Raw genomic sequence first — 23,806 nt, forward strand, 5'->3', positions numbered from 1 at the left:
CCTTAGCTCCTGCCATATTTTTGTCACCTTCTTAGATGGTAGATTCAGTGTCGAAATCTCAGAGTCTATCATGAACCCCAGAAATGTCGCCCTTTGGGATGGCACTAGGAGCAATATCTTCTTGTTTATGATGAACACTTATCCTTCCAAGAGATTGACTGCCATCTGGAGGTGTTGGGAGAGTCTGCGTGGGCACTGGTTCAGCAAAAGGATATCGTCCTGGTAGACTATGAGACAAATGCCCTCGCCATGCAGGTGCTCCACCACAGGCATGAGGACCTCTGTGAAGCCCCACAAAGCTGACGAGAGCCCAAACAGGTGAGTGGTAAATCTGAAGGCCTTCTGGACCACTCAACCTGCAGAAACCACCGATGCAGTGGAAAAAAAGGGATTGCCAGATATTTTTTTTTCAGATCCAGACACGCCATCCAGTCCTGAGGTTGCAAAGACTTCCCCTCTATCTTGAAGTGGCAATAAACCAACCACTTGTTCAAATCCCAGCGGTTAATTAATGTGCATTGCCTGCCGTCGCATTTGTCCACGAGAAACAGATTGCTAACAAAACCGTTCAGATGGAGCCTGGATGGGCATATGGCCTTCTTGTCCAGAGGGCAGATAGCTCTGCATCTATCTGAGCGGACGCTTGTTCGGAAAACCCAATGGGTCAAGGACGAGTTGCCTGGTGACGGGATCTGTAGAATTCGATCTGGAACCCCAACACTGTCTGCAAGACCCATGCATCTAATGTGATCTCTGACCATGAGAGGAATGAGTTCACCAGGCGGCCCTTTACTTTTTGTTGGGAAGAACGGAATGCACTTATTGTTAGCAGAAGCCTGGACTGCATGACCCCTGAATCCACCTTCTGCGGAACCTCTGGCATCGGGAGGGGAAGAAGGCACAAAAGCGAATTTGATATTGCCTCTGCCCGCTTGGAGCTTTGTTCCTGGTGTGGGGGTGGGGGCAGTAGAGAAGAAGAGTGGTCAGCCAAGCGGTCCCTGCCACGACAAGCCCCTTGGAAAATCTTGGGTGTGTAAATCCTCTATATAGAGGCCTCCACCTTATCTAGAGAAGTGAATGTTGCCATGAACTTCCCTAGCCCCTTAATAAACAGTCGCCAAAACACCACCATGGGCTATTGCGCCCTCTTCGAGGAAGCGAGGTCACCCAACTTTGGGTCCACCCTAATCAGCAAACAGCTTCCCCTCTCTGTTGACAAAGTGCAATTGGCATTGCCAAGGAAAATGATCACACGTTGAGCCCAACCGGATGGCACATCTGGAGAAATCAAGGAGCCATAAAGTTTGCTTTCCTCCGCCATGTCTAATATTTGGCCAGGGATCTGTTGATGTCCAAAAGGTTGACTTGGCAGGAGCGCCAGGACACATCATTCCCTTCTAAGTGTCTTGAAAATATTTCACCAGGAAGTGGCTATTTTTGGGTCTATTTTGTGGGTAAAAGTAACCTTGTCCTCCGAACACGGGTGGGGTTTTCTGCTGGGAGGTGGCTATGAACCTCCTTTTTTTTAGCAGTTTACGCTGACACCCTGCCACATACTTTGTCACTTTATACGCTGGGGCCCAATCTGATGAACATGGGGTGTAAGATATCGTTCACAACCTGGAAATCTGCGACAGTGTCGAAGTGAAGTGGCCCCGTGGAGGAGCTGAACCATGGGTTGGGCACCATGCTCTAGAGGGGCCTGGCCTCCCCTTTGGAATCCCATGGGAGTCATCCCCTTCTGTGTTATTTGGGGGCCTGAGGAAGAGGGACCTGAGGGGGACACCAAGGGCCCACCATCAGTGGCAGGCACAGGGTTGGGGTGTGAAGCGTGAGCCAGGAATACTATTTTTAAATGTGCAAAGGCATTAAGGTCAACCCCCTCTTCCTGCTTAAGTTTGCGTTGTATGAGCTCGGACATCAGGGTCACCTGAGCAGCAATAGACATTCCGGGAAAGCCACGGGTGACTTAGTCAGTTTTGGGAGCTGAGGCGAACTGCTCTGCTATGTTCTGGTAAAGGCGTTATTCGAGTGGGGCCAATGGCGTCCAAGACCGGCCTGTAAATAGATACAAAAGGGGGTGGTGATGGACGGAGCATCAGAACCAATCAAACACTCACACCCAGTCAAAAGATCTGGGTTTGATCCATCACCGTTCTTTAGCCCACTCTGCCACCCCAGTTCAGACATGGCTATATGCAAATCACAACACTCCCTAGCACACGTATGGTTATAATAAAGTTCATATATATCAGTGTTTCCACAGGTTCTTGCTGGAAAAGTAGAGAAGACTTCTTATTCTTGTAAATCAATTCCAAGTTTTATTCTTGATAACTGGAAGACGTTTCATACAGCCAACACGTGTTTCGTCGTAATTGGGAATGTAACCCACAACTTTTTCAAGGCTATTTCCAGATCTGTAATCTCTTATGTGAAATGCGGTGATAATTCCAACCCGCATAGGGGTTCTACGAGGGACTTCGAATATCTCTTAGGTTGCTTCTTATTTGTATCCAAATCGATTATTATGGCTTTCGCATATGTCCGTGCTCGGTTCTCACTCTATCTGTCCCCCTTTCATTCAAAGCGTGTATGCTCGAGTATAAGAGATTACAGATCTAGAAATAGCCTTGAAAAAGTCGTGGGTTACATTCCCAATTACGACGAAACATGTGTTGGCTGTGTGAAACGTCTTCCAGTTATCAAGAATAAAACTTGGAATTGATTTACAAGAATAAGAAGTCTTCTCTACTTTTCCAGCAAGAACCTGTGGAAACACTGATATATATGAACTTTATTATAACCATACGTGTGCTAGGGAGTGTTGTGATTCAGATGCAGTAGCTAAATTTTAAGGAATAGTGGTTCCTTTTACCTTATCACACCGTTAAATAAACCCACATCAAATATACTGTGTTACCTTCTAAGTGGCGCCAACAAACCTATAATAAACCACTGCCGAGTTTAACTATATGCAAATCGGTCTGACCCTGTGCCTCATGGGAACAGTCCAGCCCGAACTGCCAAGCCATGCCTTCCCTGGACCAACAATGGATTTGGGCTCAGATCACTGTACTGGGGTGAATGTATGACATTGTTCTGCATTCTGTCCATCACCTGTTGTTTTGGGCCTGTAACTAGAGGCATCCACTGCGTCATAAAACTCATCATCCTATGGGAGAGAGGGGACTGCCTCCTCCTCCTCCACATAGGTGGACTCTGAGGTCTCCATAGAACTGAATCTGGCAGTTACAGGATGCTAGTCAAAATGGCTCTAGGTGAACCAGTCAGTATTTGGGAGACCAGAGTTCTCAATTTGTACGCCCTAAGGCCCAGGACATCACACCCAAGAGGCTCTGAAGGGTAAACGTCCTTGGACCGTGTCCCTCCTGAGAAGAATATGCAGATGCTGAGCACAATACAGATCCTGTGGGGCATCAAGCGTGGAAACTACGGACCCCGTGAGGGCGTCGGTGCAATGGCAGCAACTATTACTGACTCCTCAAAGAGGGGCATCTGCCTCCAGGCAGGCTGGCCGGGCTTCCCCAGAAAATGCAATGCCTCGCGTCTTCAATCTCGCCCTGCTGATTAAAAGACGCATCTTGTGTAAACCCAAGGCACACCGACCATGCGTCTGGCAGCGCCACATATGGTCGGTGGAGGGCACCACACACTCCAGCCTGCTTTGCACAGAAAGACTATCCTGGCCTCGAAATAAAAGGAACGAAGTGCAATAATGCACCTCAAATGCAATCATTTTACACCAAATTTGTACCAGGAGCAGAAGGCATGTATCAGAGTGTGCTTGTGCAGCAAAGAAAGAGGGGAGTGTAGAGGAGGCAGAGAACTTTATAGGGCCATCTGTTACCTGACTGGATGATGTTATGTGTATGCTCCCCAGGCATTTCAGTGAAATTATTTTTTGTAATATATATTTCTAAATGACTGTTATTTAAAAATATAAATGCAAAGAAAGTTTTGAGTAATCCTCGCCTCCAGTCCTGACATAAAATCACACACAACTGTATTTAGCAGCATGTCCATTGGAGATAGATAACCTCACTCCGCCACCACCAAATCATATTGTCCATTATGGCTGGCTAATGTATCCCAGAAGGTACAGCTTTAGGCAGTTGAGCTTCAGGGATTGTTACCACAATCCACTGTGAGAAGTGGATTGTAGTTTTCTTATATACATATTCTGAAGCAGTACATGGTGTTTCCTTGCTGTGTTTTCATGTTTTCCAGGCTGTTCCTGCATTTTATAAAGTTTGTCTAGAGGAATGACTGTTATTGGGAGGAAGACGTTGGAGAAAGAGCCTTAGAATCTCCATGTCTTATATGCACAACAGTTGTGCTAAACAGTGTCCTTTTGCCTAAAGATGTTTAGAGGAACTCTCAGTAAAGCAGAGAAGTTAAGTGTTCACTGCCCATACTTAATGAGAAGCAGCTGTTTCTGATAACAGCTTATTCTGGGATAAGCCATTGTAGAATAGGAACAGTAAAATTGTTTTTAGGTGGATTGGGTTACGCTTGAGGGTTGAGGAAACAAGACTGAACTCCTGCTACTGGGAAGTGGCTAGGATTTGAGGCAGAAGGGTGTTGATTGCTCAATTGCAGTGAACACAAGGTCAGCATTCTTCTCGGGGGCCCCCCTTGAAGAAATAAAATAATCCGCTTATCAAAACAACTACAAAATAGAGGAAAACAATAAGCACAAGAAGAAAGGGAAACGACTTGTGCAATTAAAACAAAACATTAGAAACCCCAAAACAAAAAACAATGAATGGTATATTTAAGAAAATATCAAACAGAAACAAGCCATCACTGAAAATATAGATTTAAACGGGCACACTTCGCTGTAAACGTTCTCCAAGAAAGTCTTTTCACAGTTGTGGGCCAGCAGTGCTTTGCACTTCTGCAGTCTTAACAGATCCACAAAGGAAGGTTGATTTTTCCGAGCAAACATACAATTTACAGGAGGTTCCAAATTGTGCCTGAACCCTTGGTGCCAGATTAACAACCCACCATTTCCACTGTGTGACTGGCTATTGCATTTGATAGCGCACTCTATCTCAGTGGGTATCTAGGCGAATTTACTAGGCAAATCGTTCAGGATTTACTTCTTACATTTAACAGCGTTTGCTATGGCTAAGCTTCTGCTTGACTCTTAGACAAGCCTTGGTAATGGCAAGTAATTTTAGACAGCCTTCCTCTGCCATTCAGATATCATATTATGGCTTTGCGCCGTGCACCCAGGCAAACGAAAGATTCCATCAGTTTCTTGTTCTGTTAACTTTGGCGTCTGTTTCCCTATCTGGCAATGTATAACTACCCTGTACCAATTATATTGCCACCTATTTCACATGTCAAAGGCTCAACTCTTGACTTGGTTATTGCCAACCGAGAAGCTATCCAGCTTAGCACAATCCTCCCATATGATTGGTCCGATCATCATGGCATCACCTTCTTCATCAAGGAATCAGTTAAACTACGCTCAGTCCAACCTTTGAGACCTAAAATATGGAAGAGGAATCTAAAAAAAACCCTCAGAGACCTTTCCACATCCACCAGTGTCAACCTCCTGCTCCCCCAGAGGAGCTTTGACACAACACTACTTTAACTCTATGTCCACGATTTTAGTTACAACCGCGCCTCTACAATTGAAGAGTATCTCCACAAAAGACTCTAAACCTTGGTATGACAGCAGACTCAACAAGGACAGACGAGGCCTTCGATTAGTTGAAAGGCGATGGAGGTCATCACCATCCACGGATCACCTCAAACTGCTCAGATCCACTAGAAACTCGTACTATAGAAAGATCAGACACTCAAAAGCAAACTTTTTAAAAAATCAGCTAGGTCAAGTCAAGAACCGACCCAAAAAACTATATGAACTAGTCAAAACTCAATCTATTGGTTTAGCTCACCCTCCCCAAGCTGGACAATGTACGCCACCCAGCTGTGAAGAATTTTCCTCCTTCACGAAAAAAACAGAACTCCCAAGAACGGACCTGCTTAAGGCCTCATTATCTCAGTCTAACAATCAGAAGGACTTGTCATCTCACACTTTAGCAACCCCAATCACCTGCTCATCTAAGCTTGCCCTAAAAAATAACGCCTTCTGGGCCACCTTCACAACCTATAGCGAAGAAGCAATTCTAAAAGCACTCACGTCCTTGAACCCCTCCAACCATTTCTCAGACCCCCTTCCTGCAAACTACCTCAAAGAACTCATACTGGCGCTACTGCTACTTTGGAAAATGATTATCAATGCCTACTTAGTCCAAGGAATTATTCCTGAAATTCTCAAATCGGGACACGTTTCCCCGTTCTAAAAAAAACAACGGCGGACCCTATAGGTTCAAGGTCAGCCAATTCCCGTCCATGACCGTCCCAGTCACATTAGGAGTCCAGCAAGGCTCCTCCTTTCACCTGCACTGTTCAATCTATTCACGGAGCCGCTTACTGAGATACTCATCAAATATCCACTTTCACATGTACGCAGACGACACGCAACTATACTTAAAGATAAACTCTTCAGATGACATCAAATCTCTCAATCTAACTTTACAAAAACCTCAGTCTTGGTTGACTGAAAACCACCTCAAACTAAACGCCCTAAAACTGAATTCCTACTAATCACCCCACCTAACCAACCAGCCACCATACTTGAATGGCTTAAACAACTTAACAGTGCTCAACTGCCAACCTCTTATAATTGAATCAGCAAAATCAATGGGAGTAACTCTGGACAGTAACCTAAACATGCAAAACACATCAGTGCCGCAGCAAAAGGAGCAAACTTTCAGATACACGCTTTGAGAAAATTAAACCCTGCCTCCCAGTAAATGACTTCAAGCTGGCAGTCCAAGCACTAGTAATTCCCAGACTAGAATATGGTAGTGCAACTCTGTGGATATCTACAACTGCCCCTCTACGAGCATCACTCAAGTCAGCAGCCAGGCTCATCACAGGTTCCAAAAGAAATATCCACATCTTCCCTGACTTCAAAGTGTTCAATTGGCTACCCTTCGAAACAAGAATTGAATTAAAAATCGCCTGCATGATACATAAAGCCATACATCACAAAACACTGAGGTATCTGGCCCAGAAACTGGAGCTTTCGTGTGGAAACAGATCATCCAGGAGAAACACTTCAGTGGGGTTTTTAGAAATTCAGATCTCTCAGGCGCACTACCTAGGATATACGTTACAGAGTGTTAATTGACAAGTAGAAATGTAGTGCGTGAGGAGCAGGCGGAAAAACATCCTTAACCGTCTAAGAAGTCAAGGGACTAAACAAATATATACAAATATGCTCTCGCTACTACAAAAGAGTATCACAAACAGTGCAATGACTGATGAGTATTTAAGGAGACAGAAGCAGAATCTTTGGTGTGTTCTTGATACAGCAAGAAGATGATTTATTCTCTCCAGACTCAAGAAATGTTATGCAAAGCCGACACGTGTTTCGTCGTGTACAGTTGAGTCAACACGACTCTTCAGGGCTGATGATACAAGAATAACATATACAGAGTCAGTAATGCCGTTGTTACATACTGCAAATGGTGACAAGGTGCAACCAACATGCAGTAGTGCCGTGCGTGTGGGTTCGCACGTAATGGTATTGTGTAGTGGTGACGCCAAAAAACTGGTAAATGTGTCACTCCAAGGCTGTGAGTGGTTGCCCTTGGGTGGTGGTGCACAGACGTGAGGTCTTGTGACATAACGCTTCGGTGTGTGGTCGTGTTTAACACATACACGGTGATCTTGCAGTCCGAGGGTTCATGCAGTAGTGAATCAATCAGAATCGAAATTGGTGAGCTTTTGTGAGGGGGTGTAGGTGAGGGACTATAACGGTAACTTGACGTGGTTGGCCGATGGTTTTTATCCGTGTTGTTTAAGGGCAAGCAAGATGTTCCGTTACTGCGTCCATTAAAAAATGTGTGATTAGATAAGATAAGACAAGTAACTCTCTCTCGCCATTATGGATTATTTACCTTGAAGATTGGTATGTTCGTGGTATTTGGCGTTAGGTCTGGGCTAATATCCATGTACTGGACGGTACTTGCCGGAGAGAGACTAAAGGAAAAAGTATATACAAAAAGGGGAATCATTAGGAAAAGCATTCTAAAAGGGGGGGAAGGCACCTACTCAGTAGAATAGATGGCGGACAAAAAATGCGGTATTCTTACCACAATTCTAAATGTGACTACACAGAAACGGTCTATCCCTTTATGATAGTCACGTAGAAAGTACTTGTAAAATGGCAGTCTGCATTCAAGAATGTCAGAAATCTTCGTATTTGTCCACTCTGTGTAAAAGGGGATCGCAGAAAGAAAAATAAGGGAAGAGAAATCAAGTATGGTCTGACAAATAAATGCGCGAAATAGTGCGAAGTTTCAAAAAGACATATTGCTTCTTTTAAAGAAATGGGTCTATAGAGCACTACGTTGAGGAAATACTTGACTCCTGGTGTGTCAGGTTCTAACATTAAATGCGCATAATAGCGTATTATTACAACAAGACATATTATTTCTTTAGAAGAGATGGGACTATAGAGAACTAAGTTACGGAAGTACCTGACTCCTGGTGTATCAGGAGGTAGCCGGGAGGGGATCCGTCTTGTATTAGGCTCGCTAGAGACGGGTACGTCTCTAAACAGGCGGTGCGCTGAAAGACGGGAAACAAGAGCGCGGGTTAGTTCTTAAAAAGCCCAGAACCGTGGGCTTCAGAACATGCAGTGGTGATAACGGGAGTTAGTTGCCGCTTACCTCTGTTTTGGAATCCCTCCTCCTGTGGTTCCCGGTTGCCGTCTCTCTGTACGGACACGTGACCAGATGGGAGGGATTACTTTATAGACAAAGGTAGACATCGAAGATGTCCACGTCGTCAGTGGTGTGGAAAAACGGGTTCGCCATCTTTAAGTGGCAGAAGTGCATCACAAAATATATAAAAAATATGTACTCGGTTCTATGCAGAGGTCGTTTCAATTAGGACGAAAGAGAAAGTCATTTCATAAAGGAACTCCTAATGTCTCAGCCTGCCTAAAATAGGGGGGCTTTTTTCGTAGTATTTCGTAGTTTCATTGTTGGATGAGAAAAAGAAAAAAAGGGAAGAGTACCTCTCATCACAGATGAAGAGGTGAGAGTGGGGCCATACAATGCTACATGGTTTAGAAAAGGAGGCGCGTGATGGTGGTTGGTGTGCACATAAGTGTTCGGATTCCAAGACCCAAACGAGGTAAAGATCGTAAATTCAGTGATCTAAGTGATCTAGAGTGAAAGTGCCCACCCGCACCTCTCGTTAGTGAGCATGTCATTTTTATCAATGGGTTCAAAACACATTACAATTAGTTTCTTAAACAGTATGATCATTAAACAATATTAGACCTAGGTATTGGTCAGAAGTATTACATGGTACAGCCGCTCATGAGATCATGTATTAACACAATATAGATAGTAGTTATCTTCATTAACATCATAGTACATGGTAGGTGTATCTAGAAATGTCTATATGTGACAATGTGAGTTCCTCGCTGATCACACATTAGAGGTTCAGTAAGTCTTTGTAGAAGAAGGGTCCCCCAGACGGCTGCCTAGTCGCCCAAGAAGAATTGAAGCTCAGGGTCGTAATTGAGCCCCTGTTCCACGCATTTTAAACGCATGATCCAAGTCGCCTCCCTACGTCTGAGCTTCAGTTCGCGGTTGCCCCCTCTGATGTCGAGGGGAATCACATCTATGCCGAAAACACGTACTTTGATATCATCTCCCAATGGTTGACATTCTGCTACGTGTAAAGCCACAGGGTATTTAGGGTCTCTCCTCTGTATTGCTCTTATATGTTCAGAAATTCTTTCCTTGAATGTCCTGATGGTGCTACCTACATAGATCTTTCCACACTGGCATTCAATAATGTATACTACAAATTTAGTCAGACACGTGATGTTGTGTCTAATTTTGTAGATAACTCCATCAGGGCCTTTAAAAGTCTTGGTACCATGTTTGCCCCAAATGCACATGGAGCAAAACCCACATTTGTGGAAACCGAGACCTCGTGTGGATAACCAGTCCCGAACCGATGTGTTGTGGGGGACTGTAGGGCTTAGTTTATTTCTCAGGGTGAAGCCCTTTCTGTATGTGATAGAAGGTCTGCTCGGAAGAAGCTCTTTAAGAACAGGATCATCTGTTAAGATTTTCCAGTGTTTATTGAAGCTCTTTTTGACGTGATAGTTCAGTGCATTGAATTCAGTAATCAGTCTGATTTGTTGTTTGGAGGACTCCACCTCCGTACGTGCTTTCAGACAGTCTGGTCTAGAGATGACTCTGGATTTACGTTCTGCTTTCAGAAGGGATGAGCTCGAATACCCTCTCTTTTGAAATCTGTTTTTCATGTTCATGATACAGTTATCGAATTCCATTGCTTCACTGCAGTTACGTTTAGCCCTAAGGAATTCTCCATATGGGATAGACCGTAACTGATGCTCAGGGTGAAAGCTCGAAGCGTGGAGAATGGAGTTACAGGAGGTTGGTTTCCTGAATAGTTTGGAATGCAATTGGTTATTCTTCACATAGAATTCAAGATCTAAGAATTCAATGTTGGTGAGGCTGTGGCGCATAGTGAAACTGATTTCCCATAAGTTGTTGTTTAGATACTTAAAGAAGGACTGGAGAAGTTCCTCGGATCCTGACCATAAGAGAAAACAGTCGTCAATGTATCGCCCCCAGTAGACTATGGAGTCAATGTATGGTTCGCCTTTGATACCCCAGATTAGGTCGGTTTCCAAGGCCCCCATAAAGAGATTGGCGAAGGAGGGTGAAAATTTCGAGCCCATGGCTACTCCCTTCTTCTGTCTGTACCAATTCCGATTAAAAATGAAAAAGTTATTATCCAGGATAATCTTCATCATGTGTAGCAGCATGTTGGTATGTGCCCATAGTGAAGCAGGTCTATTTGAAAGAAGTTTGGTAATTGCACTGATACCTATTTCAGGATTGATGCTGGTGTACAGGGACACCACATCCAAAGTTACCAGTCTAGTACCTTGCTGCCACTCCAGGTCTGACATGATGTTCAGTATGTGTTTCAAGTCTTGTATGAAAGATGGAAGGTTCTTGACTAGAGGTCCCAAAAAAAGATCCACATACTCTGCGATTCTTTCGGTGGGGCCCCCAATCCCCGATACTATCGGTCTGCCCGGTGGGAATGGTAGATTCTTGTGGACTTTAGGTAGGGTATACAGCCACGGATACGTAGGTCTGAAGACTTTGAGATACAAATATTCATTGTCATCAAGTAGACCAGATTGTTTCCAATTCAAAAGGAGTCCATTTAGTAGTATTGTTAATGGACCCATAGGGTTATGGTTGATAGGTTCATAGCAAGAGTCATCACTCAGTTGGCCAAGGACCTCATTGTTGTAGTCATTGAGATCCATGACCACCACGTTCCCCCCTTTGTCCGCTTCCCTGATGATGATTTTGTGGTTGTCGCTAAGAATAGAGAGTGCTGACCGTTCACCCTTGGTCAGGTTGTCTCTATATCTAAATTTGGTGTCAAGGTTCTTAATGTTGGTACTGTTGAGATCCTCAAGGACGTGTCTGTAGAATTTGTCAATATTGTTGCCCCCTGCCAGTGTAGGAGTCCATTTGGATCTACTCTTAAGGCCACTTGTGATACTGTAATCGGTCTCGACATCAAGCTCCTCAAGGAGCCTTTCCATTTCAAGTGGACTATCTTCCCTGTCTGTCAAAGAAAGAAGCAGGTGTGTGGATTGCACATCTTTAATGGTCAAAGGTACATTGTCAAATACAGTAGGGATGTGTCTAGGTTGTTTCTGCACGTCTTGTGATCCAGCAAAATGTTTCTTGAGTTTGAGACTACGTATGAACTTAAAGACATCAATTTTGGTTTGACATATGTCGCCAGTGGAATAGGGATTGAAATTCAAACCTCTGCTAAGTAAGGATGTCATATCGGATGTCAGAGGAAGTGAGGAAAGGTTTATGACTTGAACTGTGTCACCTAGTGTGGCTGGTTCCTCTGTGTGACTGACCTCAATTTCCTGCGATATTCCTCGCTTGTCCCTACGTTTCCCCCTGTGGGGTTTGGGTCTGTAGCGGCCCTTGGTGGCTGAGTCCTGTTGCCTCTCCTTACTCGTTGCATCTCTAAAAAAATGTTGAATTATGAGGTTCTGCGTTGGCCAGAATTTCATTCTCTATGTCGCTGAGTCCGGTAGAACTCAGAGAGGTGGTGCTGGAACTGGCAGAGTTGGTGGTGGTGGTCCTGCCGGTTTGTGAGCCTGCCTTAGGTTTCGGGATTAAGGAGTCATACTTGCGATCAAAAGTGTATATCCTGCCATTTTTATAGTCTGCCTCATCCCTTTTGATTTGACGTGCCTTCCTGCTCTGGATTTCGGATTGGTGTTTCAGAAGAATTTCATCCAGAATGGTGTAATTCTTAACAGTGGCCTCAGGTTTGTTCAGGTCTTTGATCTCTTGTTCTACAACAGAGATTTCTGATTGTAATAGGGCAGTCTTCCGATCAGCACTCTCAATGAGAATGTCTATTAGTGTGATGGAATTCTGGTTCAGTGAATCTTCCCATTTGCTCATGAGATCCCGGTCTAGATCATCATAGGTCGGGAAGATGTTGGACCGTAGTCCTCTAGGAACTAATTTAAGTTTCAGGTAGTGTTTCAGGGTTGCTCCGTCCCACCAACGGGAGTTTTCTTATTTCTTTAGTTTTTCAAGTTTGAAGAACTTGTCTCTTAAACCCTCTATGTGTGCAGGACCCGCCGTGGCTGATGCCTGGTGTGTGGGCATGCCCTTGGCCAGGTTCTCAAAAAAATCTGCTGCTGCTTTAGCCCTGTCCATGGTGTGGTGGACAGCTAAGCGTACAAAATAAGGTCTCGTGGTTCAAAATGTAACGTGGAGGCGCCCAATCTGCAAACTCAAGAAACACTTCAGTGGGGTTTTTAGAAATTCAGATCTCTCAGGCGCACTACCTAGGATATACGTTACAGAGTGTTAATTGACAAGTAGAAATGTAGTGCGTGAGGAGCAGGCGGAAAAACATCCTTAACCGTCTAAGAAGTCAAGGGACTAAACAAATATATACAAATATGCTCTCGCTACTACAAAAGAGTATCACAAACAGTGCAATGACTGATGAGTATTTAAGGAGACAGAAGCAGAATCTTTGGTGTGTTCTTGATACAGCAAGAAGATGATTTATTCTCTCCAGACTCAAGAAATGTTATGCAAAGCCGACACGTGTTTCGTCGTGTACAGTTGAGTCAACACGACTCTTCAGGGCTGATGATACAAGAATAACATATACAGAGTCAGTAATGCCGTTGTTACATACTGCAAATGGTGACAAGGTGCAACCAACATGCAGTAGTGCCGTGCGTGTGGGTTCGCACGTAATGGTATTGTGTAGTGGTGACGCCAAAAAACTGGTAAATGTGTCACTCCAAGGCTGTGAGTGGTTGCCCTTGGGTGGTGGTGCACAGACGTGAGGTCTTGTGACATAACGCTTCGGTGTGTGGTCGTGTTTAACACATACACGGTGATCTTGCAGTCCGAGGGTTCATGCAGTAGTGAATCAATCAGAATCGAAATTGGTGAGCTTTTGTGAGGGGGTGTAGGTGAGGGACTATAACGGTAACTTGACGTGGTTGGCCGATGGTTTTTATCCGTGTTGTTTAAGGGCAAGCAAGATGTTCCGTTACTGCGTCCATTAAAAAATGTGTGATTAGATAAGATAAGACAAGTAACTCTCTCTCGCCATTATGGATTATTTACCTTGAAGATTGGTATGTTCGTGGTATTTGGCGTTAGGTCTGGGCTAATATCCATGTACTGGACGGTACTTGCCGGAGAGAGACTAAAGGAAAAAGTATATACAAAAAGGGGAATCATTAGGAAAAGCATTCTAAAAGGGGGGGAAGGCACCTACTCAGTAGAATAGATGGCGGACAAAAAATGCGGTATTCTTACCACAATTCTAAATGTGACTACACAGAAACGGTCTATCCCTTTATGATAGTCACGTAGAAAGTACTTGTAAAATGGCAGTCTGCATTCAAGAATGTCAGAAATCTTCGTATTTGTCCACTCTGTGTAAAAGGGGATCGCAGAAAGAAAAATAAGGGAAGAGAAATCAAGTATGGTCTGACAAATAAATGCGCGAAATAGTGCGAAGTTTCAAAAAGACATATTGCTTCTTTTAAAGAAATGGGTCTATAGAGCACTACGTTGAGGAAATACTTGACTCCTGGTGTGTCAGGTTCTAACATTAAATGCGCATAATAGCGTATTATTACAACAAGACATATTATTTCTTTAGAAGAGATGGGACTATAGAGAACTAAGTTACGGAAGTACCTGACTCCTGGTGTATCAGGAGGTAGCCGGGAGGGGATCCGTCTTGTATTAGGCTCGCTAGAGACGGGTACGTCTCTAAACAGGCGGTGCGCTGAAAGACGGGAAACAAGAGCGCGGGTTAGTTCTTACAAACCGTGGGCTTCAGAACATGCAGTGGTGATAACGGGAGTTAGTTGCCGCTTACCTCTGTTTTGGAATCCCTCCTCCTGTGGTTCCCGGTTGCCGTCTCTCTGTACGGACACGTGACCAGATGGGAGGGATTACTTTATAGACAAAGGTAGACATCGAAGATGTCCACGTCGTCAGTGGTGTGGAAAAACGGGTTCGCCATCTTTAAGTGGCAGAAGTGCATCACAAAATATATAAAAAATATGTACTCGGTTCTATGCAGAGGTCGTTTCAATTAGGACGAAAGAGAAAGTCATTTCATAAAGGAACTCCTAATGTCTCAGCCTGCCTAAAATAGGGGGGCTTTTTTCGTAGTATTTCGTAGTTTCATTGTTGGATGAGAAAAAGAAAAAAAGGGAAGAGTACCTCTCATCACAGATGAAGAGGTGAGAGTGGGGCCATACAATGCTACATGGTTTAGAAAAGGAGGCGCGTGATGGTGGTTGGTGTGCACATAAGTGTTCGGATTCCAAGACCCAAACGAGGTAAAGATCGTAAATTCAGTGATCTAAGTGATCTAGAGTGAAAGTGCCCACCCACACCTCTCGTTAGTGAGCATGTCATTTTTATCAATGGGTTCAAAACACATTACAATTAGTTTCTTAAACAGTATGATCATTAAACAATATTAGACCTAGGTATTGGTCAGAAGTATTACATGGTACAGCCGCTCATGAGATCATGTATTAACACAATATAGATAGTAGTTATCTTCATTAACATCATAGTACATGGTAGGTGTATCTAGAAATGTCTATATGTGACAATGTGAGTTCCTCGCTGATCACACATTAGAGGTTCAGTAAGTCTTTGTAGAAGAAGGGTCCCCCAGACGGCTGCCTAGTCGCCCAAGAAGAATTGAAGCTCAGGGTCGTAATTGAGCCCCTGTTCCACGCATTTTAAACGCATGATCCAAGTCGCCTCCCTACGTCTGAGCTTCAGTTCGCGGTTGCCCCCTCTGATGTCGAGGGGAATCACATCTATGCCGAAAACACGTACTTTGATATCATCTCCCAATGGTTGACATTCTGCTACGTGTAAAGCCACAGGGTATTTAGGGTCTCTCCTCTGTATTGCTCTTATATGTTCAGAAATTCTTTCCTTGAATGTCCTGATGGTGCTACCTACATAGATCTTTCCACACTGGCATTCAATAATGTATACTACAAATTTAGTCAGACACGTGATGTTGTGTCTAATTTTGTAGATAACTCCATCAGGGCCTTTAAAAGTCTTGGTACCATGTTTGCCCCAAATGCACATGGAGCAAAACCCACATTTGTGGAAACCGAGACCTCGTGTGGATAACCAGTCCCGAACCGATGTGTTGTGGGGGACTGTAGGGCTTAGTTTATTTCTCAGGGTGAAGCCCTTTCTGTATGTGATAGAAGGTCTGCTCGGAAGAAGCTCTTTAAGAACAGGATCATCTGTTAAGATTTTCCAGTGTTTATTGAAGCTCTTTTTGACGTGATAGTTCAGTGCATTGAATTCAGTAATCAGTCTGATTTGTTGTTTGGAGGACTCCACCTCCGTACGTGCTTTCAGACAGTCTGGTCTAGAGATGACTCTGGATTTACGTTCTGCTTTCAGAAGGGATGAGCTCGAATACCCTCTCTTTTGAAATCTGTTTTTCATGTTCATGATACAGTTATCGAATTCCATTGCTTCACTGCAGTTACGTTTAGCCCTAAGGAATTCTCCATATGGGATAGACCGTAACTGATGCTCAGGGTGAAAGCTCGAAGCGTGGAGAATGGAGTTACAGGAGGTTGGTTTCCTGAATAGTTTGGAATGCAATTGGTTATTCTTCACATAGAATTCAAGATCTAAGAATTCAATGTTGGTGAGGCTGTGGCGCATAGTGAAACTGATTTCCCATAAGTTGTTGTTTAGATACTTAAAGAAGGACTGGAGAAGTTCCTCGGATCCTGACCATAAGAGAAAACAGTCGTCAATGTATCGCCCCCAGTAGACTATGGAGTCAATGTATGGTTCGCCTTTGATACCCCAGATTAGGTCGGTTTCCAAGGCCCCCATAAAGAGATTGGCGAAGGAGGGTGAAAATTTCGAGCCCATGGCTACTCCCTTCTTCTGTCTGTACCAATTCCGATTAAAAATGAAAAAGTTATTATCCAGGATAATCTTCATCATGTGTAGCAGCATGTTGGTATGTGCCCATAGTGAAGCAGGTCTATTTGAAAGAAGTTTGGTAATTGCACTGATACCTATTTCAGGATTGATGCTGGTGTACAGGGACACCACATCCAAAGTTACCAGTCTAGTACCTTGCTGCCACTCCAGGTCTGACATGATGTTCAGTATGTGTTTCAAGTCTTGTATGAAAGATGGAAGGTTCTTGACTAGAGGTCCCAAAAAAAGATCCACATACTCTGCGATTCTTTCGGTGGGGCCCCCAATCCCCGATACTATCGGTCTGCCCGGTGGGAATGGTAGATTCTTGTGGACTTTAGGTAGGGTATACAGCCACGGATACGTAGGTCTGAAGACTTTGAGATACAAATATTCATTGTCATCAAGTAGACCAGATTGTTTCCAATTCAAAAGGAGTCCATTTAGTAGTATTGTTAATGGACCCATAGGGTTATGGTTGATAGGTTCATAGCAAGAGTCATCACTCAGTTGGCCAAGGACCTCATTGTTGTAGTCATTGAGATCCATGACCACCACGTTCCCCCCTTTGTCCGCTTCCCTGATGATGATTTTGTGGTTGTCGCTAAGAATAGAGAGTGCTGACCGTTCACCCTTGGTCAGGTTGTCTCTATATCTAAATTTGGTGTCAAGGTTCTTAATGTTGGTACTGTTGAGATCCTCAAGGACGTGTCTGTAGAATTTGTCAATATTGTTGCCCCCTGCCAGTGTAGGAGTCCATTTGGATCTACTCTTAAGGCCACTTGTGATACTGTAATCGGTCTCGACATCAAGCTCCTCAAGGAGCCTTTCCATTTCAAGTGGACTATCTTCCCTGTCTGTCAAAGAAAGAAGCAGGTGTGTGGATTGCACATCTTTAATGGTCAAAGGTACATTGTCAAATACAGTAGGGATGTGTCTAGGTTGTTTCTGCACGTCTTGTGATCCAGCAAAATGTTTCTTGAGTTTGAGACTACGTATGAACTTAAAGACATCAATTTTGGTTTGACATATGTCGCCAGTGGAATAGGGATTGAAATTCAAACCTCTGCTAAGTAAGGATGTCATATCGGATGTCAGAGGAAGTGAGGAAAGGTTTATGACTTGAACTGTGTCACCTAGTGTGGTTGGTTCCTCTGTGTGACTGACCTCAATTTCCTGCGATATTCCTCGCTTGTCCCTACGTTTCCCCCTGTGGGGTTTGGGTCTGTAGCGGCCCTTGGTGGCTGAGTCCTGTTGCCTCTCCTTACTCGTTGCATCTCTAAAAAAAATGTTGAATTATGAGGTTCTGCGTTGGCCAGAATTTCATTCTCTATGTCGCTGAGTCCAGTAGAACTCAGAGAGGTGGTGCTGGAACTGGCAGAGTTGGTGGTGGTGGTCCTGCCGGTTTGTGAGCCTGCCTTAGGTTTCGGGATTAAGGAGTCATACTTGCGATCAAAAGTGTATATCCTGCCATTTTTATAGTCTGCCTCATCCCTTTTGATTTGACGTGCCTTCCTGCTCTGGATTTCGGATTGGTGTTTCAGAAGAATTTCATCCAGAATGGTGTAATTCTTAACAGTGGCCTCAGGTTTGTTCAGGTCTTTGATCTCTTGTTCTACAACAGAGATTTCTGATTGTAATAGGGCAGTCTTCCGATCAGCACTCTCAATGAGAATGTCTATTAGTGTGATGGAATTCTGGTTCAGTGAATCTTCCCATTTGCTCATGAGATCCCGGTCTAGATCATCATAGGTCGGGAAGATGTTGGACCGTAGTCCTCTAGGAACTAATTTAAGTTTCAGGTAGTGTTTCAGGGTTGCTCCGTCCCACCAACGGGAGTTTTCTTGTTTCTTTAGTTTTTCAAGTTTGAAGAACTTGTCTCTTAAACCCTCTATGCGTGCAGGACCCGCCGTGGCTGATGCCTGGTGTGTGGGCATGCCCTTGGCCAGGTTCTCAAAAAGATCTGCTGCTGCTTTAGCCCTGTCCATGGTGTGGTGGACAGCTAAGCGTACAAAATAAGGTCTCGTGGTTCAAAATGTAACGTGGAGGCGCCCAATCTGCAAACTCAAGAAACACTTCAGTGGGGTTTTTAGAAATTCAGATCTCTCAGGCGCACTACCTAGGATATACGTTACAGAGTGTTAATTGACAAGTAGAAATGTAGTGCGTGAGGAGCAGGCGGAAAAACATCCTTAACCGTCTAAGAAGTCAAGGGACTAAACAAATATATACAAATATGCTCTCGCTACTACAAAAGAGTATCACAAACAGTGCAATGACTGATGAGTATTTAAGGAGACAGAAGCAGAATCTTTGGTGTGTTCTTGATACAGCAAGAAGATGATTTATTCTCTCCAGACTCAAGAAATGTTATGCAAAGCCGACACGTGTTTCGTCGTGTACAGTTGAGTCAACACGACTCTTCAGGGCTGATGATACAAGAATAACATATACAGAGTCAGTAATGCCGTTGTTACATACTGCAAATGGTGACAAGGTGCAACCAACATGCAGTAGTGCCGTGCGTGTGGGTTCGCACGTAATGGTATTGTGTAGTGGTGACGCCAAAAAACTGGTAAATGTGTCCCTCACCTACACCCCCTCACAAAAGCTCACCAATTTTGATTCTGATTGATTCACTACTGCATGAACCCTCGGACTGCAAGATCACCGTGTATGTGTTAAACACGACCACACACCGAAGCGTTATGTCACAAGACCTCACGTCTGTGCACCACCACCCAAGGGCAACCACTCACAGCCTTGGAGTGACACATTTACCAGTTTTTTGGCGTCACCACTACACAATACCATTACGTGCGAACCCACACGCACGGCACTACTGCATGTTGGTTGCACCTTGTCACCATTTGCAGTATGTAACAACGGCATTACTGACTCTGTATATGTTATTCTTGTATCATCAGCCCTGAAGAGTCGTGTTGACTCAACTGTACACGACGAAACACGTGTCGGCTTTGCATAACATTTCTTGAGTCTGGAGAGAATAAATCATCTTCTTGCTGTATCAAGAACACACCAAAGATTCTGCTTCTGTCTCCTTAAATACTCATCAGTCATTGCACTGTTTGTGATACTCTTTTGTAGTAGCGAGAGCATATTTGTATATATTTGTTTAGTCCCTTGACTTCTTAGACGGTTAAGGATGTTTTTCCGCCTGCTCCTCACGCACTACATTTCTACTTGTCAATTAACACTCTGTAACGTATATCCTAGGTAGTGCGCCTGAGAGATCTGAATTTCTAAAAACCCCACTGAAGTGTTTCTTGAGTTTGCAGATTGGGCGCCTCCACGTTACATTTTGAACCACGAGACCTTATTTTGTACGCTTAGCTGTCCACCACACCATGGACAGGGCTAAAGCAGCAGCAGATCTTTTTGAGAACCTGGCCAAGGGCATGCCCACACACCAGGCATCAGCCACGGCGGGTCCTGCACGCATAGAGGGTTTAAGAGACAAGTTCTTCAAACTTGAAAAACTAAAGAAACAAGAAAACTCCCGTTGGTGGGACGGAGCAACCCTGAAACACTACCTGAAACTTAAATTAGTTCCTAGAGGACTACGGTCCAACATCTTCCCGACCTATGATGATCTAGACCGGGATCTCATGAGCAAATGGGAAGATTCACTGAACCAGAATTCCATCACACTAATAGACATTCTCATTGAGAGTGCTGATCGGAAGACTGCCCTATTACAATCAGAAATCTCTGTTGTAGAACAAGAGATCAAAGACCTGAACAAACCTGAGGCCACTGTTAAGAATTACACCATTCTGGATGAAATTCTTCTGAAACACCAATCCGAAATCCAGAGCAGGAAGGCACGTCAAATCAAAAGGGATGAGGCAGACTATAAAAATGGCAGGATATACACTTTTGATCGCAAGTATGACTCCTTAAACCCGAAACCTAAGGCAGGCTCACAAACCGGCAGGACCACCACCACCAACTCTGCCAGTTCCAGCACCACCTCTCTGAGTTCTACCGGACTCAGCGACATAGAGCATGAAATTCTGGCCAACGCAGAACCTCATAATTCAACATTTTTTTTAGAGATGCAACGAGTAAGGAGAGGCAACAGGACTCAGCCACCAAGGGCCGCTACAGACCCAAACCCCACAGGGGGAAACGTAGGGACAAGCGAGGAATATCGCAGGAAATTGAGGTCAGTCACACAGAGGAACCAACCACACTAGGTGACACAGTTCAAGTCATAAACCTTTCCTCACTTCCTCTGACATCCGATATGACATCCTTACTTAGCAGAGGTTTGAATTTCAATCCCTATTCCACTGGCGACATATGTCAAACCAAAATTGATGTCTTTAAGTTCATACGTAGTCTCAAACTCAAGAAACATTTTGCTGGATCACAAGACGTGCAGAAACAACCTAGACACATCCCTACTGTATTTGACAATGTACCTTTGACCATTAAAGATGTGCAATCCACACACCTGCTTCTTTCTTTGACAGACAGGGAAGATAGTCCACTTGAAATGGAAAGGCTCCTTGAGGAGCTTGATGTCGAGACCGATTACAGTATCACAAGTGGCCTTAAGAGTAGATCCAAATGGACTCCTACACTGGCAGGGGGCAACAATATTGACAAATTCTACAGACACGTCCTTGAGGATCTCAACAGTACCAACATTAAGAACCTTGACACCAAATTTAGATATAGAGACAACCTGACCAAGGGTGAACGGTCAGCACTCTCTATTCTTAGCGACAACCACAAAATCATCATCAGGGAAGCGGACAAAGGGGGGAACGTGGTGGTCATGGATCTCAATGACTACAACAATGAGGTCCTTGGCCAACTGAGTGATGACTCTTGCTATGAACCTATCAACCATAACCCTATGGGTCCATTAACAATACTACTAAATGGACTCCTTTTGAATTGGAAACAATCTTGTCTACTTGATGACAATGAATATTTGTATCTCAAAGTCTTCAGACCTACGTATCCGTGGCTGTATACCCTACCTAAAGTCCACAAGAATCTACCATTCCCACCGGGCAGACCGATAGTATCGGGGATTGGGGGCCCCACCGAAAGAATCGCAGAGTATGTGGATCTTTTTTTGGGACCTCTAGTCAAGAACCTTCCATCTTTCATACAAGACTCGAAACACATACTGAACATCATGTCAGACCTGGAGTGGCAGCAAGGTACTAGACTGGTAACTTTGGATGTGGTGTCCCTGTACACCAGCATCAATCCTGAAATAGGTATCAGTGCAATTACCAAACTTCTTTCAAATAGACCTGCTTCACTATGGGCACATACCAACATGCTGCTACACATGATGAAGATTATCCTGGATAATAACTTTTTCATTTTTAATCGGAATTGGTACAGACAGAAGAAGGGAGTAGCCATGGGCTCGAAATTTTCACCCTCCTTCGCCAATCTCTTTATGGGGGCCTTGGAAACCGACCTAATCTGGGGTATCAAAGGCGAACCATACATTGACTCCATAGTCTACTGGGGGCGATACATTGACGACTGTTTTCTCTTATGGTCAGGATCCGAGGAACTTCTCCAGTCCTTCTTTAAGTATCTAAACAACAACTTATGGGAAATCAGTTTCACTATGCGCCACAGCCTCACCAACATTGAATTCTTAGATCTTGAATTCTATGTGAAGAATAACCAATTGCATTCCAAACTATTCAGGAAACCAACCTCCTGTAACTCCATTCTCCACGCTTCGAGCTTTCACCCTGAGCATCAGTTACGGTCTATCCCATATGGAGAATTCCTTAGGGCTAAACGTAACTGCAGTGAAGCAATGGAATTCGATAACTGTATCATGAACATGAAAAACAGATTTCAAAAGAGAGGGTATTCGAGCTCATCCCTTCTGAAAGCAGAACGTAAATCCAGAGTCATCTCTAGACCAGACTGTCTGAAAGCACGTACGGAGGTGGAGTCCTCCAAACAACAAATCAGACTGATTACTGAATTCAATGCACTGAACTATCACGTCAAAAAGAGCTTCAATAAACACTGGAAAATCTTAACAGATGATCCTGTTCTTAAAGAGCTTCTTCCGAGCAGACCTTCTATCACATACAGAAAGGGCTTCACCCTGAGAAATAAACTAAGCCCTACAGTCCCCCACAACACATCGGTTCGGGACTGGTTATCCACACGAGGTCTCGGTTTCCACAAATGTGGGTTTTGCTCCATGTGCATTTGGGGCAAACATGGTACCAAGACTTTTAAAGGCCCTGATGGAGTTATCTACAAAATTAGACACAACATCACGTGTCTGACTAAATTTGTAGTATACATTATTGAATGCCAGTGTGGAAAGATCTATGTAGGTAGCACCATCAGGACATTCAAGGAAAGAATTTCTGAACATATAAGAGCAATACAGAGGAGAGACCCTAAATACCCTGTGGCTTTACACGTAGCAGAATGTCAACCATTGGGAGATGATATCAAAGTACGTGTTTTCGGCATAGATGTGATTCCCCTCGACATCAGAGGGGGCAACCGCGAACTGAAGCTCAGACGTAGGGAGGCGACTTGGATCATGCGTTTAAAATGCGTGGAACAGGGGCTCAATTACGACCCTGAGCTTCAATTCTTCTTGGGCGACTAGGCAGCCGTCTGGGGGACCCTTCTTCTACAAAGACTTACTGAACCTCTAATGTGTGATCAGCGAGGAACTCACATTGTCACATATAGACATTTCTAGATACACCTACCATGTACTATGATGTTAATGAAGATAACTACTATCTATATTGTGTTAATACATGATCTCATGAGCGGCTGTACCATGTAATACTTCTGACCAATACCTAGGTCTAATATTGTTTAATGATCATACTGTTTAAGAAACTAATTGTAATGTGTTTTGAACCCATTGATAAAAATGACATGCTCACTAACGAGAGGTGCGGGTGGGCACTTTCACTCTAGATCACTTAGATCACTGAATTTACGATCTTTACCTCGTTTGGGTCTTGGAATCCGAACACTTATGTGCACACCAACCACCATCACGCGCCTCCTTTTCTAAACCATGTAGCATTGTATGGCCCCACTCTCACCTCTTCATCTGTGAT

The 23,806-nt window shown here is 44.0% G+C and overlaps 1 protein-coding gene across 6 annotated transcripts in view; it reads left to right on the top strand.

The window, feature by feature from the left end:
* The window catches only part of LOC144761789 (uncharacterized), a 367,002-nt gene that overhangs the window by 48,004 nt on the left and 295,192 nt on the right, over positions 1 to 23,806 (top strand). The window lies entirely within an intron of this gene.

Source organism: Lissotriton helveticus, chromosome 6 (assembly GCF_964261635.1).
Source record: "Lissotriton helveticus chromosome 6, aLisHel1.1, whole genome shotgun sequence".
Lineage (NCBI taxonomy): Eukaryota > Metazoa > Chordata > Amphibia > Caudata > Salamandridae > Lissotriton > Lissotriton helveticus.